At 42.2% G+C, this 16222-nt stretch overlaps 1 protein-coding gene across 1 annotated transcript in view; it reads left to right on the top strand.

Moving 5' to 3' along the window:
• The window catches only part of TMX4 (thioredoxin related transmembrane protein 4), a gene marked incomplete at its 5' end in the record, with an annotated part of 53955 nt that overhangs the window by 19386 nt on the left and 18347 nt on the right, over window positions 1–16222 (top strand). The gene's annotated exons all lie outside the window — the stretch shown is intronic.

The raw sequence follows: 16222 nt of genomic DNA, 5'->3' as shown, positions 1-16222 counted from the left end.
ATGAACACTAATATATAAAAGAAACAGAATCCCTATTAGGAGGACTCAACCCCTACTAATATATTTAAAAAAAATACTTTATTTGTAACATATAGGAAAGAAAGCTACACACATGTTTAAAACCTAAGGACGCGGTGAGTAGGATACCCCTAACTGATGTGGTAAACCTCACTATGGATAGTGTAATGCAAAGCCTCACATTAATAGGTGAAGAACCCCCCTTACATATCACAAAAAATTGCCTACCCTATTACTTGGTAGGACAGATGTAATAATGTAGGGCTGTGGTTATTGCACTACTAAATTCAAATCAGAGCTGCTGCATATTCTACATTAATAATTCGCACCCGTAGTCTGCAATAATATTGGGACATCAGTATCTCCCTTGCTGTGTTGCCGGTAAGTGTTTGGACAGATAAATGTGAGTGCTTGCGATAAAGTGAGTCGCTTAAGGTTTCAAGGAGCTGACACCCAGATTTGGGCTAGGGTCTCCTGCTTTTGTACAGGTATGTTCTGTATTGATTCTATGTAGGGTGCCAGGACGACCCTGTTTTGCTGGGACAGCCCCCGTTTTATTTTTCCTCTGTCCCGGTTTCCCGAAATGTAGACACATGTCCTAGTTTTTGGACGGCCCTTTCTGACTGTGCATGCACGACATTTGTCCAGTTTATTCCAGGGAAAATATGGTCTACTTAATTCTATGCAAGAGTTAAATGTGCAGTACAGCAAGTGAAAATCACGCCAAAATGCCAATCTATATTTGAATTGTAAAAGTCCTTGCAAATTATTTGTCATGTTCTCTTTTTTTTCTTTTTATTGTAAAAGCTTTTTGCACTTATCAAACTTATCAAACTATGTTGAAATACTGTGCCAATTGCAGTGTGTCTATTGTTATTACCATCCCAATAGGCAATCTGACCATAACTTTTCTGCATTATGAATCTTGGAAAAGTTGTGACTCAAATGTGAACCCCCAACATAAATTTGGAAGACATCAATATTTTGTGAATATGTTTTATATGTGTCTGCAAATGGCAGATGATAGAAATGTTGATTTATTCATTAGGTCAACGATGATTAATGGCAGTTTGGCTATGTTGAGAGGTTTGAATTGGTGAAAATTAGTTCATTTGTCATTGAAACTGAAATAATTAAACTCAATGTGGTGCGTAATTCACTACAATTGGTAGTCATAATATCTAACGTCATATGGCCCCTTTTTCAACGTGTTTTCACAATGTTTTTAATAAGCTTTGTCTATTTCAAGCACCAGAGCAACACCATTTCATATTCACTTGCCTGTTATCTGGGATTAAAACCTCTAAATCTGGAGTGGGGAGACTGGGACTGGTGGAGGATTTTACATTTTTAATTAGCCATAAACAAATAGAACATAAAAACATTTAGATGCACTTGCATTCTTTTCAATAGGTTGACAAGTATCAGAGAGGCTGTAGAGTGTTGAGGTTCTTCACTATTACCTCCTGAGTTTATGGGGCTTATGCAGAGAGGTACTTATTTAATTCGCCACAGGATTGGAATATATTATGATGGTATGCAGGGAACTCCGGTAGCGCGGAGTGCAGGAAATAGCTAATTAGGCGAGTTTCACTTGGCGTGAAACTCGCCATTCTGAGCCGCGCGGTAATAGCCCACTATACAGCCAACTTTTGTTGGCGGGCAAAATTTCAACAAAACGCGCCATATAGTAGCTCCGATTGGCGCGTTCATGCGCATCGGAGCTACTGGAATCTAGCGTTATTACGTAGTGGCGAGATCACGATTCTCGCCACACGTCTGCCGAATTTGAATAGCCCCGCCAAATTCTCGCCACTATCTCTTACAAAACAGAAAATTTTGGCGCAAACCTGCCTAATTATACCCTACCGCACCTCTCTGCATAAGCCCCTATATGTTTTAAATAATATTTGTGAGTTTGTGTACTAGTCTCCAAACTGCATTATAGGGGGGGAAAGCAGTAGAAAAAATGCACCAGATTTCTCAAAACAAAAAAATGTTTTTGCTTTAATCTGGTGTTATATATATTTGGATAGATACTTTTGCTTGTGTTTCACAGCGTGAAGAATTGTACTCATGACCAAAATATTTGAAGAAGTCAGAAGAAAATACGTTTCTTCTCCTATATACTGTAGATCTGAATGGTGCCCGATGACCATCTATCTGTACACTGCAACCTCTTTGATATTTCCAGTTTCACAAATGACACATTATTCACATTTCCCTCCTTTAACTACTGAGGAGACAATAACTTAGTAACAGTATCTCATAATTACATTTGTGAAGTGCCATAAATGAACAAATCTATTTTCTACATTCTCAGGCTAAAAGGAGATAAATTACAAATAAAAGCTAATGCAAAGTTTCTCCAGCTAAGTAATGATCATACAGTCAATAGTTAGTAGGCTTCTACAGTATGTCCGCCATCCAGTCTGGAGACGGCAGTCCTCAATAATGTTCCTGGACGGTTGGACCCGGTGGTCCGTAACTTTGTGACCACAACTTTTATTATGCAGCTGACCCTCACTCATGACAGAAATCAGCAATATCTATATTGGACAGTGATTCTTTCACATCAATTTGGGTCATGCGTTCAGTTATTAGCGTGAACACATTCTACTAATCACATACAGTATTGCCTTAGGCTGCGTCCATAGAAGGACAAGCAGCGCTGAGCCGTGCAAATGCTCCGCGCTGAGCCCCGGCATCCTCAATGAGGATGTCTTTAGAGGGGGCTCACGCAAGCGTCCGCAGGCGTGCTGAGGAGTTGGATTTTTCAGCCGACAGCCAAGCTGTTTTTCAGCGCGCTGTCGGCTGAAAACATCCAATCAGCGCGAAGCAGCGTCAACGTCACGGCACCGTGACGTTGACGTCAGTGCGTCGCAGGCGATTGGCCCAGCGACGTCACTGCCCCGCCTCCCGATCGCGCCCGCTGGCTCGCCTGCATGTACATGAAATCGCACAGCTTCAGCAGGCAAGCCTCAGCGTCAGCGCTGTTCAGCACTGCTCCCCCCCTCTATGGACGCAGCCTAAGATAAGAACCTTTAGTTCACCATCTACTATTGGGCCGCATTTGCAGAGATTGTATTGCCATTGGAACCATACAGTTTGACAACACATGTATATACAGTATTGGTTGCTATTGACTGAGTCATTCAAAGACCACCAGCTACTTACTGAGCAGCATTGTCGCTGCACTTTGGACATTGTATAGCCCCTGTATTTCAACTATGATATGTTCCAAAATATTTTTAACTATTGCACATTACTCTCTGTTTCGTTCTTGGGGTGATAATTCTAGCACATACTGTATATAGTGAACAGAGAACCGATATGACAGTAATACCAAAGTATATCAACTATTGATTAAATACTAATTTTCCCACTTCACATTGAGTGCATGTAGTTTGGGGACTTTTTTTTTATAGCATGTTCTTGTATAGCGCTGCTAGTTTTACGTAGCGCTTTACAGACACATTTTGCAGGCACAGGTCCCTGCCCGTGGAGCTTACAATCTATGTTTTTGGTGTCTGAGACACAGGGAGATAAGGTGACTTGACCAAGGTCACAAGGAGCCAACACTGGAATTGAACCAGGTTCCCCTGCTTCAAACTATGTGCCAGTTAGTGTCTTTACTCTATGAGCTGCTTCTTCTCCCTTTTTCTGAACCACTGGTTCATTCTGGACTAAGTGGCATTCAGTTTCCTTGTGTACAATACATATTCTTTCCCCAAGTGCACCATTCACTTTTCATTCCTATTATGAGTGCTGCTGTCCCATCTGTTTTCTATTTTAGAGAATCAAAGACACAGAAGAGTCAAAGTTTAAACTTGTGAATGTTTATTAGTGAAGAAAAATAGGTTTGTTTAGCCTGGGAGAGGGCAGAGTTAAACCCGGATAGGATACATTTGTAGTGAAGGAATTCTGCGAGTGTGAGATTTCTTCCAGAGGCTTTCAGAGGAGCACGTACAGGAACGCAACATTCGTGTATCGCAGTTTAGCCAATGTCTGTGGTTAGAAGGGCGAGAGCGGCACAGAAAAAGAGGAGAATGTAGATCAAGAGAGGAGGATAGGGAAGAGTTGTAGTTCATGACAGGTTGTCAATCTGTAGCGGAGCAGAGACGAGAGGGAGGAGCGCAAAGTGGAGTGAAGAGCCGGTAAATTAAGGGTAGTATTGATACACTGTTAGGGTGGTTTTACAGGTCTCCCTAATTACATATGACAATTTATTCTCATTTATAATTGTATTAATTGGTACACATGTTTGATACACATTTATGCATGCACAGACATTCGCACACATGCATGCACATTTATTCAAACACAAGCATTTACATTATACGTAACCCTTTTGCTGCCCCTCTGGCAGTAAAAGTCTAACCTCTAGGAGAGAAGATGGGCCATTTGCAAGAATAATCCCCCTGCACAGTCCTTTTGAGATTAAACATGTAGTAGGAGAACAGGGATTAGGAGATGTCGCAGGAGAAGGGTAGATCACTGCAACTGATGTGTAGACGGCTGACTGTTCAGCACTTAATATCCCCTCTCAAAAAAGCATCTGTTTGGAGCTTTGTGTCCTCTTGAGTTACCTGTGTTCAGATATTAGTGGTTTTGCAGCATCTACTGCTCAGGACTCTTCTGTAGTTCAGGTAGTATATCAGAAAAAGGACTATTAAGTTTTTTCTAAGCAATTATACCAAGAGAAAAGAATACTGGAAGGTTCTCCTGGCCATATACCAAACAGTCAGTCAGCACTCCAATATAACCATCCAAAACACTATAATAGTGGTGCACTTGGGCACAAGGATCTCCTTAAATCCTCAGAAGATGTACCATAAATAGAAATGTCCACAGCACTCACACTAGAAAACACTATCACACAGTGTTAGTACCAGAAGAAAAACATTGTAATTGTTCTAAATGACTACATACAAATGTTATAGCAAAAATGCAAGGGTACACAAAAAGACAACGTCCCCCATAAAAACAAACAACATAGGAGATATAGAAAGTGGGACAGGGCTGCAGGGGGGGAGGGGGAGAGAGAGGAATGTGGAACACAGACATGCATGTGGGGAACAGAAGCACAAGTCCAAGCTAATAAATCATGCTAAATATATTAGCCAGGACCACTGGCAATCGAAAAATTAAGAAACGACCAAATATAAGGGGGGTGGGGGCTACGTTTCGTGCACTTGGCCCTTCTTCAGATGTGTTCCCACCAATGAGTGGTACTTTCCTTTAAATTCCTGATGTAGAACCAATACTCAAACCCAGGAGCGTTGAGCACTGTACACCAGCTACTGCTGTATCGCTCGTGTAACCGCATCGCCTCAAACGTCCTCCTGCATGCTAGGTTCCACAATGAATGTTCTCCTGACCATGGTGGGAAGGTTGCTCATTATTCTGGCGGTCTCCTGGTAACCTCCTTGGGCTCTTGGAAGCTGACCTGTCAGACTCCACCTTTTTCTATCTTGTCCACACACTGGGTGCTCATGTTGTCATTGTCCCCTCGCCGTGATATCCTACTTTATGGCCTCTTTGACCCTGGTTCCCTTACACTTTTTTTTTTCTTTTTCTCTCCCCCCTACAAATGTAGCCCCACTTGTTGCTCCTGTAATGCAGTTTCATTTTTTTGTGACTTTCTGTGTATTCAAAATGTGTGTTATGATGCATTATTATCTTTTGTATATTTTCACTGTGCTCACTGCGCCATCTGGTGTCCATAAATGTGAAGCAACGAACAGAACATGTAATTGTATGTACAGTAAAAGTACCTTGACGTAACATGACGCTTTAGGATGGCTTCAAAATATTACTCTAACCTTGCCATGTAATCCCCAGGGTGTAAAACTGTTAACAAAAACATTAAATGTGGCTACATCTGCAATCTTCTGATCTGACTGCTTGATACTTCTCCAGGTTGTTTTTAGAACACTCATGTGTGCTTTCATTGTTGGTTTTCAGCATTTACTGCATGCATAATCTATCTATTCGAGCAGTTTAGTGGAAGGGTAGAGAACTTCAGTTCTACTAGTTTGATGTCTGCATTACTCATGGGAGTTGAGCTAGGTTTGCATGAAGAGTTCCATTCAAGAGATTGAAGCAGTTATGTTTTTAGTAGTAGAAAGCTAGGGATGAATGCAGCATTTAATGTAAATTAACATTGCACAGGAATTTTTCTGCAGAAAAAGTATTCACAGATATGTCCAGTCTCTCTTTTTCCAAAGTAAAATCTCTTGCTGCTAGCTGAACCAGTAAATGTGCAGAGATTAACCCCTTCACTGCTAGAGGGTGCGATGGTGGCCACTTTGGCGGTGATGGGGTTAATTTACCCTTATTGTCGAGGTGTAAAATCAGTTGTATTCTGCACAGCACACTGTGTGGAACTTCTATCTACCAAGCAGAGAATGGGAACCTCTGGAAAAATGGTCAACCCCATTATCTAGCAATCAATATAAGGATGGGCCAAAAGATGCTAAAATACTTTTCTTTATATAACTATAAAGATTATTATAATAAAAATGTCGAAGGTCTTTGGATTTGAAAAATGTGTCCAAATTGCTTTATCCGCTCCTTGTAACCTTTTTCAAGTCTGTTTATCATGTACTTATGTAGCCCATAGACCCCGGGGCAATCGCAGATTGCCCCCCCTACTCTGTACTAGGGTCTGACTAATGACTTAGTGTGGTGCAAACCTGCTGGCAACAGGAGGGCCTGAGTCTCCCGTGATGGTATGGGGGATAGCAGGAACAGGTTTCTGGGGTGGATGCCTTCGTTCTCTTCTAGTGGTGCAGCGCCTCCATTTCTAGTAAGCCCCAGGAATGCGGGGTGGAATCCTTATAGAGAGTATTCCCACACAGGGATGAGAGATTCCAGTCTCACATGGTAGATATCTTTAAATAGCAGCAGCAGCAGCAGCTCTTTATTCACAGCAGCAATATTACCAACAACAGCAGCAGTCTCAGCAGTCAGGTACAGTGCGTCCACTCCACTCTGATTGCTCTCCTCCAGGATGGTATCTTCCCCTGCCACCACCCTGGGCCAAGGGCACCCAGGGTGGGGCTAGCTCTTCCCTCACCCCCTAAGCAGGGTGAGAGGCATTGGTCCACCTCACTACACTGTAGTTCTAACAGCTCTACTCCGAGGCTGCTTCTCTCCTCCAACTGTACACTAACACAGGCACACTGGACCAGCCAGTGTCACACTCTCTTGCAGACTATCTGAGACTAGACACTCACTCTGACTCTACTAGACTAACTCTAAATAGGAAGTGCACTGCTCTTTATGATTTCAGCAGGCACCGCCCCTGTGCCTCTTGCCTTGACACAGGGTCAGGTGACCTACCTCCACCACTCAGGGCAGTGCTTGAAGTGGGGGAAGCCCATGATAACTTCTGGCAGCCTGCCCTTACCAGGGCTTATACCAGAAGGAGGAAAGAACTATAGCCCAATTTCTTACCAGGGCTACACTTAGATTAGGGTACCAAGAAAAAAATTGTAAGCTTTTGGGGTAGGTAATACTTACTTTGTCATATAGTGCTTTTTTCCCAATGGGACTCAAAGTGCTTCATAATTACAGTATGGAGCGCAGCACATAGGAGATTTTATAGACACAGTCCCTGCCCAGATGAGCTTACAATATGTTTTTGGTGGCTGAGGCACAGGGATATTAAGTGACTCACCCCCAAGGTCTCAAGGAGCTGACACCTGGAATTAAAACAGGATTCCCTGATTCAAACTCTGTGTCTGTCATTGTTTACAGAGTCGGTGTCTTTACTCACAGAGCCAATCCTTCTCCTGTTGAACCTAAAACTTTGCTACAGGAGGGCCTCGAGCATACGGTGGGTTCCGTTCTAAGGGCCCACCGGAAAGCGGAACCTGTGATTTTTACTGTGTGCAAACCAGCAATCCCTTCCTCCTGCACATGCGCAACCTCAGTTCTGCGAATGTGCGCCGGCGGCAAAATGCCATTCTCGGTGCAGCCGTATCAGCGGATCGCCGAAAAGCGGGGTGCCGAGAAGCGGGGCCTTGCTGTATGAGAAAACCAGTGGACTAAAAACTGTGAAACCAGCGGTCTGTATACAGTATTAAGTCAAAGAAATGTTTGCTTTAATACGTAGTAGAATTTTTTTGGGATATATTTTCTGCTTCTTACATTTTCTGCTGATTGTAAGCCCTGGAGGTGAACCTCCGCTTGGACCAGGCGTAGTTCTGAGAAGCTATTTAATAAATGTCATAATATGGCCATCACGTAACTCCACTCTCATTCTTTCTATAGAAACACCCATATCACAAGTTGGAGGACATGGGCCTCTATACTGATGTAGTGAACTTTGCTGTCCCGAAAGCTTTGACTGCAGTCTTCCAGTAAATTGCAGCCACTGCTTCTTTAAAGTGGTTTTACCTCTTGTTTTTTTTAGTTTGAAGCTAGGGGTCTCTGGAGCTGGACCGCATTAATTTCAGGTCCTGTGACCCCCTGCTTCCCGAGATAAATCTGAAAGTGTTACCGGTAGTATCTCTGGTACCGGCACAGAAAATGTCTGTGACAAAATCCCGCGGGCCAATAGGAAGCTGCGACATCATCCCTCTGCGACTTCCTATTAGCCCTCATGTCGAGGGACCTTTAAACCGAAATGAAATACCGGCATCACCTTCCGATGTAAGTATCTCGGGGAACAGGAGGCCCCCCGGAGCTGAAATTAACACGGTTCAGCTCCAAAGACCACTTGCTTCCCCCCTAGAGAGTGGGGTTTATAAAGGAAAAGCTCCTTTAAGACAGGAAAACTCTCTTCCTATATCTTTGGTTACATCAGTAGAGTCAAAGAGATGCAGGATCAAAATATATTTTTGGCACAAATTTACCAGCCTTTTTTTGTCTTTGTACATAGGGGCAAAGCCAGTGTAATTTACAGCACTGTATTTACAAATAAAAAGGAATCCAATTTAAAGCGATTGAAACATTTTCATTGGTAAATCTGATGCAATTATTTTGTTTTGGTTATGCAGCAGGGAGACTTCAGTAAATAACCCCCATAGTTATCAGTTTGCTCAAACTCATTCAATTTTCTTTCCCTCTTATCAGGAAGATCTGTACCCAAACTTTAAAAAAAAAATGGAGCATTATATAACAGTTAAGTTGTTTACATTTTTTCGATTAATGTCAGAAATAAAATTGCCTCCAGGGATGACAGATTGTGTAATTATTTATAAGCATGAATGCAATGCTGTCATTTTCAAACCAATTAGATTTATGTCTCAACCATTTCACTCTGTCCCAGCATATTTAATATGTCAAGTAGTGTTGAAGGCCGTGAGAAGTGTATTCCTACCTGGGGACAACAAGTTACATTTAGGTGTAAGCAATCTGCTTTGTGATCTCTTCCTAATTGTAATATAAGGCATGTTTACATTTTGTTGGGGGAAAAAAAACAAATCAACAATGGTATATACCATTACCAAATTCAAGAGAGATGCAGCTGTTAAGATGAGCTCCTAACTCATGTCAACTTTATGCCTTCTATGTGAGGTAAGTTGCAAGAAATAAACATAGTCTTTCAAGAAAAACTGAACAAGAAAAGCAAACAAAGAATTCTGCAAGAAACAAATGTAATGGATTTTCTGGCCTGGCCTGACCCACCCTATCTCACATTGGCCCCTGTGGTCTAACCAGTCCCCATTACATGGTCGTGTCTGGTGGTGCACCTGTTGGCAACAGGACTCCTGAGTCTCCCGCATGATGTGTGGGGAATGCCAACCCAGACAGGCAGCTGAGGTAGTGTGCATGAGTCCTACCTACGTACAGTGCAGTGCCTCCACCTCATCAGGATCTCTGCGTCCGCAAGGAGATGGTTCTGATGAGGAACTCCTTCTTGGTGCCTTCCTCTGCAGAGTAATTCCAGACTCACACATGAGGGTGTCTTTAATCAAGGTCATCTTTATTGCTTGTGATGGTATGGGCCAGCTGCCCCTTGCAGCGATTAGCTCAGCCGCACATCTTGCCGTGCTGTCCCTTAGAAAGGTACGCCCTCCCAATGGAGTGGGATCCCCTCTCCCCTCAGGGAGATCACCCCTGTGCCAGGTCCCTGGACACAGTGTGGCCTTGTCAGGCTTGATGCTATTAGACGTAGAAACGGGCCACTAGTTTCTGCACTAGTGGGCCCTTCACTCACAAGTCTCAACCCAGACTTATTCCTTCCTCCAACAACTAACTTTTGGCAATGCTGTGTCTTATATACTTCAGGAACTGGCACAGCTCTGATGTCACTAACGGTGGACTCAGAGTATGCAGCCACTCCCCTCCATGTATATGACACCTCACCAGGGTGTGAGGGCAAACCTCCATGATTACTTCTGGCAACCCTGTAACTTACCAAGCTTACTGCCAGCAGGAGAGGAAACTGTAGGCCATTTTACAGCATGGCTACACAAAGAATTATTGCTAAAGAATAAACAAGGAAACCAGAATAGACCCTGAAATACCAAAGAAACTTAGACAGAAGAGCAAAAGGTAAGGGGGGGGGAGGGTCTAACACCTCTGAGATCAGATACCCCGAGGAACAAAAGAGCCAAAAAGCAAAGAAATGATTTAAAGGACAATTAAAACGAGAACACCCCTAAACTCTGCTGATTTCACCTATAGTAAAAACAAACTTACTTTTCTTTGCTAAATACTCTAAAGTCTGACATACTGCAATGTGCAAACACTACACACACATCACAAAGAGACGAATTAGTCAAGGAAGACCACTAAGAATCAATAATGTGGAAGAGTCTGGAGCTATCACATGGCTAGTGGGGATCGATAGGCATCATCTTTCCACCTCTAACCCCACTGACATAAGTGGCAATGTTAGACACATTTCTGTATATTTAATCACCAATACAGGTATATATATATTATCAACAATGGATGTACAGTATGGGAATCTTAGTACAGTACCTAACAGCACTTCACTACAAACACCCTTTTTTTATTTGGGTGTTCATTTTATTTGGACATATTATCCTTTACGTGTATATATCACTTTGGTCATGTCCAGCACATGTATGTATTTTCCACGAAGGCTCTCTATACACCTTGTTATAGATCAGCATTATGTGCCTAGTATCACCCAATAGGGTGACATGTTAATACTGTACAGCCACCACTATGCTGTATTGCACTCCTGGTTATTTCACATACAGTACATTGTATTTCAGTAGGATAATCAAGGGTTTATAGTCTGTTGTTATAGCGTCACATTTGTAGGTTTTATTATCATTTATTTTGCTCAATTTTCAATTTTAATAAAATTCTACATTTATTTAATTAGTAGAGGCAGAGTGCTACTATAGGGATTTTTTTTCTTTCGATTCATTAAATGGCTGTCAGTGCAGCAGAAGATGACCAAAGATGCAAAGTTCTCTGGGGAAGATCATGTGATCAGGCAGTCACTAGATAAAATTGGTGCACTGCCAGGTAGAGGGAAGGGCTCAAAAAGGGGCGTGTCAGAGCCTGTTTCAGAAGAGGAAGGGGGTGTGACTTTGTAAATGGTTGATATAGAAACATGTAAATGGTTGATATAGAAACAAAAAAATGCTTGTTACATTATAATACATTAAAAATGTCTTTCAGATAAAAAAGGCTACAAGTATTTTCTCATAATACAGAACTAATTTAAAAAAAAAAAAAAAAAAAAAAAAAACATGTAGAATGTTGCTTAGTCTACAGCTTTAAAGTCCAAGCCAAAGCTAAAGAAAATGTATATCTCATCTCCCTCCTCCCAAATTGGAAAAACAGCAAGGAAGACGGCAAAGCAATACATAACAAAAATCCAATCCCCAGCAGAAACACAGCCAGCAAAGTTCACCTACTTTTCATCAGGCTTTCTTCTCAAGTCTCAAATTCAAAATAAAATTTCAGCCACACAACTGTTCACTCACAAATATGACATTTTCACTCCCGAACCAACTAAAGCTAGGTGGAGCACCTTCTAATCTTTCACTATGGACAAGCTCCTTCTCACAATCAGAAGGATCAAACAATCTAGCTGTCCAGGGGACCCTTGTCCGGCCTGGCTAATAAAGGAAGTGCATTTGGCTCTTGTCCCTTTCATTCTCGAAATGACAAACCTCTCATGCTCTTCAGGCTTTTTACCAACCTCCCTAAAAGAAGAATTCCTTTCACCTCTATTAAAGAGACCCTCCCTCGATCCACCAAACACGGATAACTGCCAATCAGTTTCTAATATTCAATTTCTAGCTAAAATCATTGAAAAAAACAGCCCTAAAACAGTTGGTGAACCACCTAACCAGATTTAATCTGTTGGACTTCCACCAATCTGGATTTCGTGAAAAAAAAATTACAGCACTGAGACCACCCTGATAGGTGTCACTGACGTCCTGCTCAACACTATAGACAAAAGGGGTGCAGCTGCTCTGATCCTTCTCGACCTGAGCGTAGCCTTTGACACAATCGATCACACTCTTTTGCTGACCAGATTTGAATTGGATGTTGGGTTGTGAAGTAAAGTGTTGGACTGGTCTTTTCTTATTGACCATAGTCAGAAAATCACCATGAAAGAGAATTCTTCAAACCCAATCCCACTTATTTGCGTCCCTCAGGGATCTGCCAGTTTGTGTGTGTGTGTGTATGTGTGCAACCCCTAGAAGACATTATTCGTCAAACAAATTCCCCTCTCCTCCCCCCGTTACCTTCAGAACTGCCTAATCAGTAACGCCTCCAATCGGCCCCTTAGATCTGCCATCACCTCTCAACTTATTTGAGCTTCAGTTTAAGGTCAATAAAGCTGCAAGGAGAGCTTCAAGAACAAAGTCAGCTCAACCCCATTATAGCGCGATCCGTTACAACGCGGATCGGCTTATAACGTCTGGTGAGTGTGGCTTCCGTCTCGGTTTTTAAAAGCTAAGCTGCATTTTTTTTTTTTTTGCTTTATTGCCAACTGGAAACAGACACACACACACAGATACACCATTAAAGAGTGGAAGGTTCAGATCAGAAAAATATTGGCTTCAATAACACAGCATGGTAGCAGAGTTTATCAGCTCTGAGTAATACATCAGACTCTGTGACTAAAAAAAAATGCCATAAACCCCATAAATGCTCATTTAATAACAGAGGATTCACATGCTATTTATATGATTTCCTAATTGTCCCATCTGACAGACTCTACGGCAACAAGGACCACATGTCTTTCAATGCCCAATACTACAGTATGAGGGTTACATAATCAAAAAGAACTACAAGGTCCAGAATGCACTGCTGTGTAGATCTAAAACAGAGCTGTAGCCCAGTACAAATACACAAACCTGTCTTGAAAGCATTATAAAGGGGAAACCTTATAGGCAACATTAACCCCTGAGTTGCCAGAGGGGACTGCATCCCATTCCATGTTAATAAGTAAAGGTCCTCCTCCTATGGGGGCCAAACTGTGTTTAAAGCCAAAGGAAGCCCAGATAGACGGGAGATAAAATGTCACTTATCTATTTAAACAGGATGACCCAAGTGTATGACCTGCTTAATGAGTACCTAGAAATAATCCCTCTTGGAATACAGTCCCTAACCATGTGATGCCATGATAATCTCATGTTTGTAACACACACACACACACACACACACACACACACACACACACACGCTCTCTTAGTACAAGTGCTACTGCTGGCGCCTCCCCCCTCCCACTCCCCCTCACACACAGACAAAGATCTCATACCTCTTGATTCTTCTGGGATGTTGCTACTGCTGCCGGCAGCGAGACAGAGACACACACACACACACACACTCACTCCTCAGTGCTTTGTGGAAGTGCTAAGTGATGCTGCCGGCGCCACCCCCCTCACACATAGACACACAAAGATCTTCTACCTCTCGATTCTTCTGGGATCTTGCTGCTGCTGCCGGCGCCTCCCTCCCCCTCCGGCAGACGCGGGCCCCTGATTGCGGTGGCCATTTTTTCCCCGCAATCCCGGTTATAAAGCGGTCGTATCGGGTGGACCCCGAGGACTGCATTATAACGGGGTTCAGCTGTATAAGGAATAGGCTCCCTGCGGATTTAACAAATCAGGAAACTTTATTTCCATTTAAAAAGGAAATAAAACCCTTATTTTTTTACATTTTTTTAAAGAAATCATTGCAAACAGAACCCAATACCTTAACAGCCAGGTTTCCTGCTCCCTTTTGCGTTTCTTGCTCTTTGTTGTTCTTTCTCGTCGTTCCCATATCTGGGGTTTTTTTTCGGTAGGGATGGGTGTCCTCCCTAAGTTGCTACTCGTGTTTTACTACTGAGTTTCTTGGTGAGTAGCATGGTAGAATTTTTTTTGACATAAATAAATACCCCGTGCATACTGTTTATAGTGAAAAGGCTGCTAGTTTGAGTTTTTGGTTATTACATTTTAGCAATAATTCTACAAATAATGTACTGGAGGATGTAAAATATGGTGGGTGAGTATTGCCCAGTGAGAACATGAAAACAAAAAAGTTAATGTAATTTCTCTCTCTAAAATGTTTTTGTATTTAACTGGAACTGCACCTACAGTATATGGGGCAACATCTTTGCTGACATACTGTATCAATCAATCAATCTGAAGTAAGCTTTTAAAAGTATAGATTTTGTGAATTCAAACATATTGATTTCCTAATTGAATGAACTGAGCCCTGAAGCTGCAGTATTTGCTTGACTCTGTCTATTGCAGTGTCAGAAACCAGAAAAAGATGGCAACAATAAGATTGCCATTACAGCCTATTGTCCTTAGGGCATCTCCAGAATCAATCATTTTATCTTTGTGAAAGTGACCTTCCTAGACCTTGCATTTCCTCTGCAGCACAGCAATGATACTGTCATTTGATATAGTGGAAATTCAGAGTGCGTTTTGAAAAGGTTCTTTGACAGAATGCAAACAAATAAGATTAGGGCATTCGAGTGTGATACATCCGTATTTCAATGGAAAGGAAACTACTCCCCTTAGATGACTCCACTCAGTCCTGGGGAGAGCATGTTGCCATAAGGGGCATAGGGGCCCGATTCGCCTTGTTACATACCCACAAATTAACAAAAAAAACATATTTGTAGCGAAAAATAAGGCCAGTTTTTTTTTAAGAGAACTTGTAAAACAACTTATAAAAGCATGTAAAACAGGGACCAAATGGAAAAATAACAATTTAGCTGGGGACAACATTTTGCCAGCCAAGCTATGCGCGCTCCGTGGCCCGTTACTTAAATTTTGTGCTGGTTTTAGAAGGCGACCGCTCAGCTACTCCCTCTCCTGCCGCGCTCCACCCCCGTGGAACTTTCAACTTGCCTGGTGTTCTGCAGTTGACACAGTAGCTAACCTGCAGAACTCTGCTCTGTCCAGTGGGTCTTCTACCTGTGGAAATGGTCTTTCTATGGGTCCTTTCTAAAAACTGACCCAGCCATGCCGTTGCTGTGATGGGTATGATACTGGAAAAAATATAAATATTACTTACCTTTGGCAACGTGAGTGGGAAAATGTCCCTTGAATCTGAAGGTAAATCCCCCCTGAGCCCTGAGATTTTAACCCCTTTTTTACGCCTCTTAAAAAGCAGTACCTACCCCCTGCTGCTTTGCTGAAGGGATTTTGCCAGAGGTGTGATGTTGCACCTGAGGTCCTACACGTACGCATTTGCTAAATGGTGGGAGAGGTGTGGGCTTTGTTTGGAGGCTACAGTACAAGTCTGTTTTCTGCTTCTGTACTCCTTCAGGCATGGGAGTACCACATTGTGCTTTGCCATTTTCTCAGCAGTTACGTTAGTGCTAAAAAGCTCTTTTACTCAGAGAAATTGTGCTTTGTTGAATCCAATACATAACACAGATATAATCATTTGGTTATTGTTAATGCATCTAGAATTCTAAGTGAGATACTGAGTCAATAATGTCCTAATGGCAGACCTGACATTTAATTGATGTATAGAGAACGGAAAATTACACCAGGTGCAGAACAGATTGATGAATGCAATTACAGTATGGTGTTGCTTAGAGCAGCGCCTCCTCTTTGCATTGCCCCAAGTACAGCTCAACCCCGTTATAACGCGATCCGTTACAACGCTAATCCGCTTATAACGCGATGCAAGCGTGGCTCCCAATTTTCATATTTATGAATACTTTACAACATGATTATTGATGTCTTAAATACTTTATCATAAAATGCATACAATTGTACATTATTTCTAACGCGATCCGCTTATA

Source organism: Ascaphus truei, chromosome 4 (assembly GCF_040206685.1).
Source record: "Ascaphus truei isolate aAscTru1 chromosome 4, aAscTru1.hap1, whole genome shotgun sequence".
In the NCBI taxonomy this organism is placed as follows: Eukaryota; Metazoa; Chordata; class Amphibia; order Anura; family Ascaphidae; genus Ascaphus; species Ascaphus truei.
The sequence above is the reverse complement of the archived record's forward strand: the minus strand, read 5'-3'. Positions and strand labels throughout refer to the sequence as shown.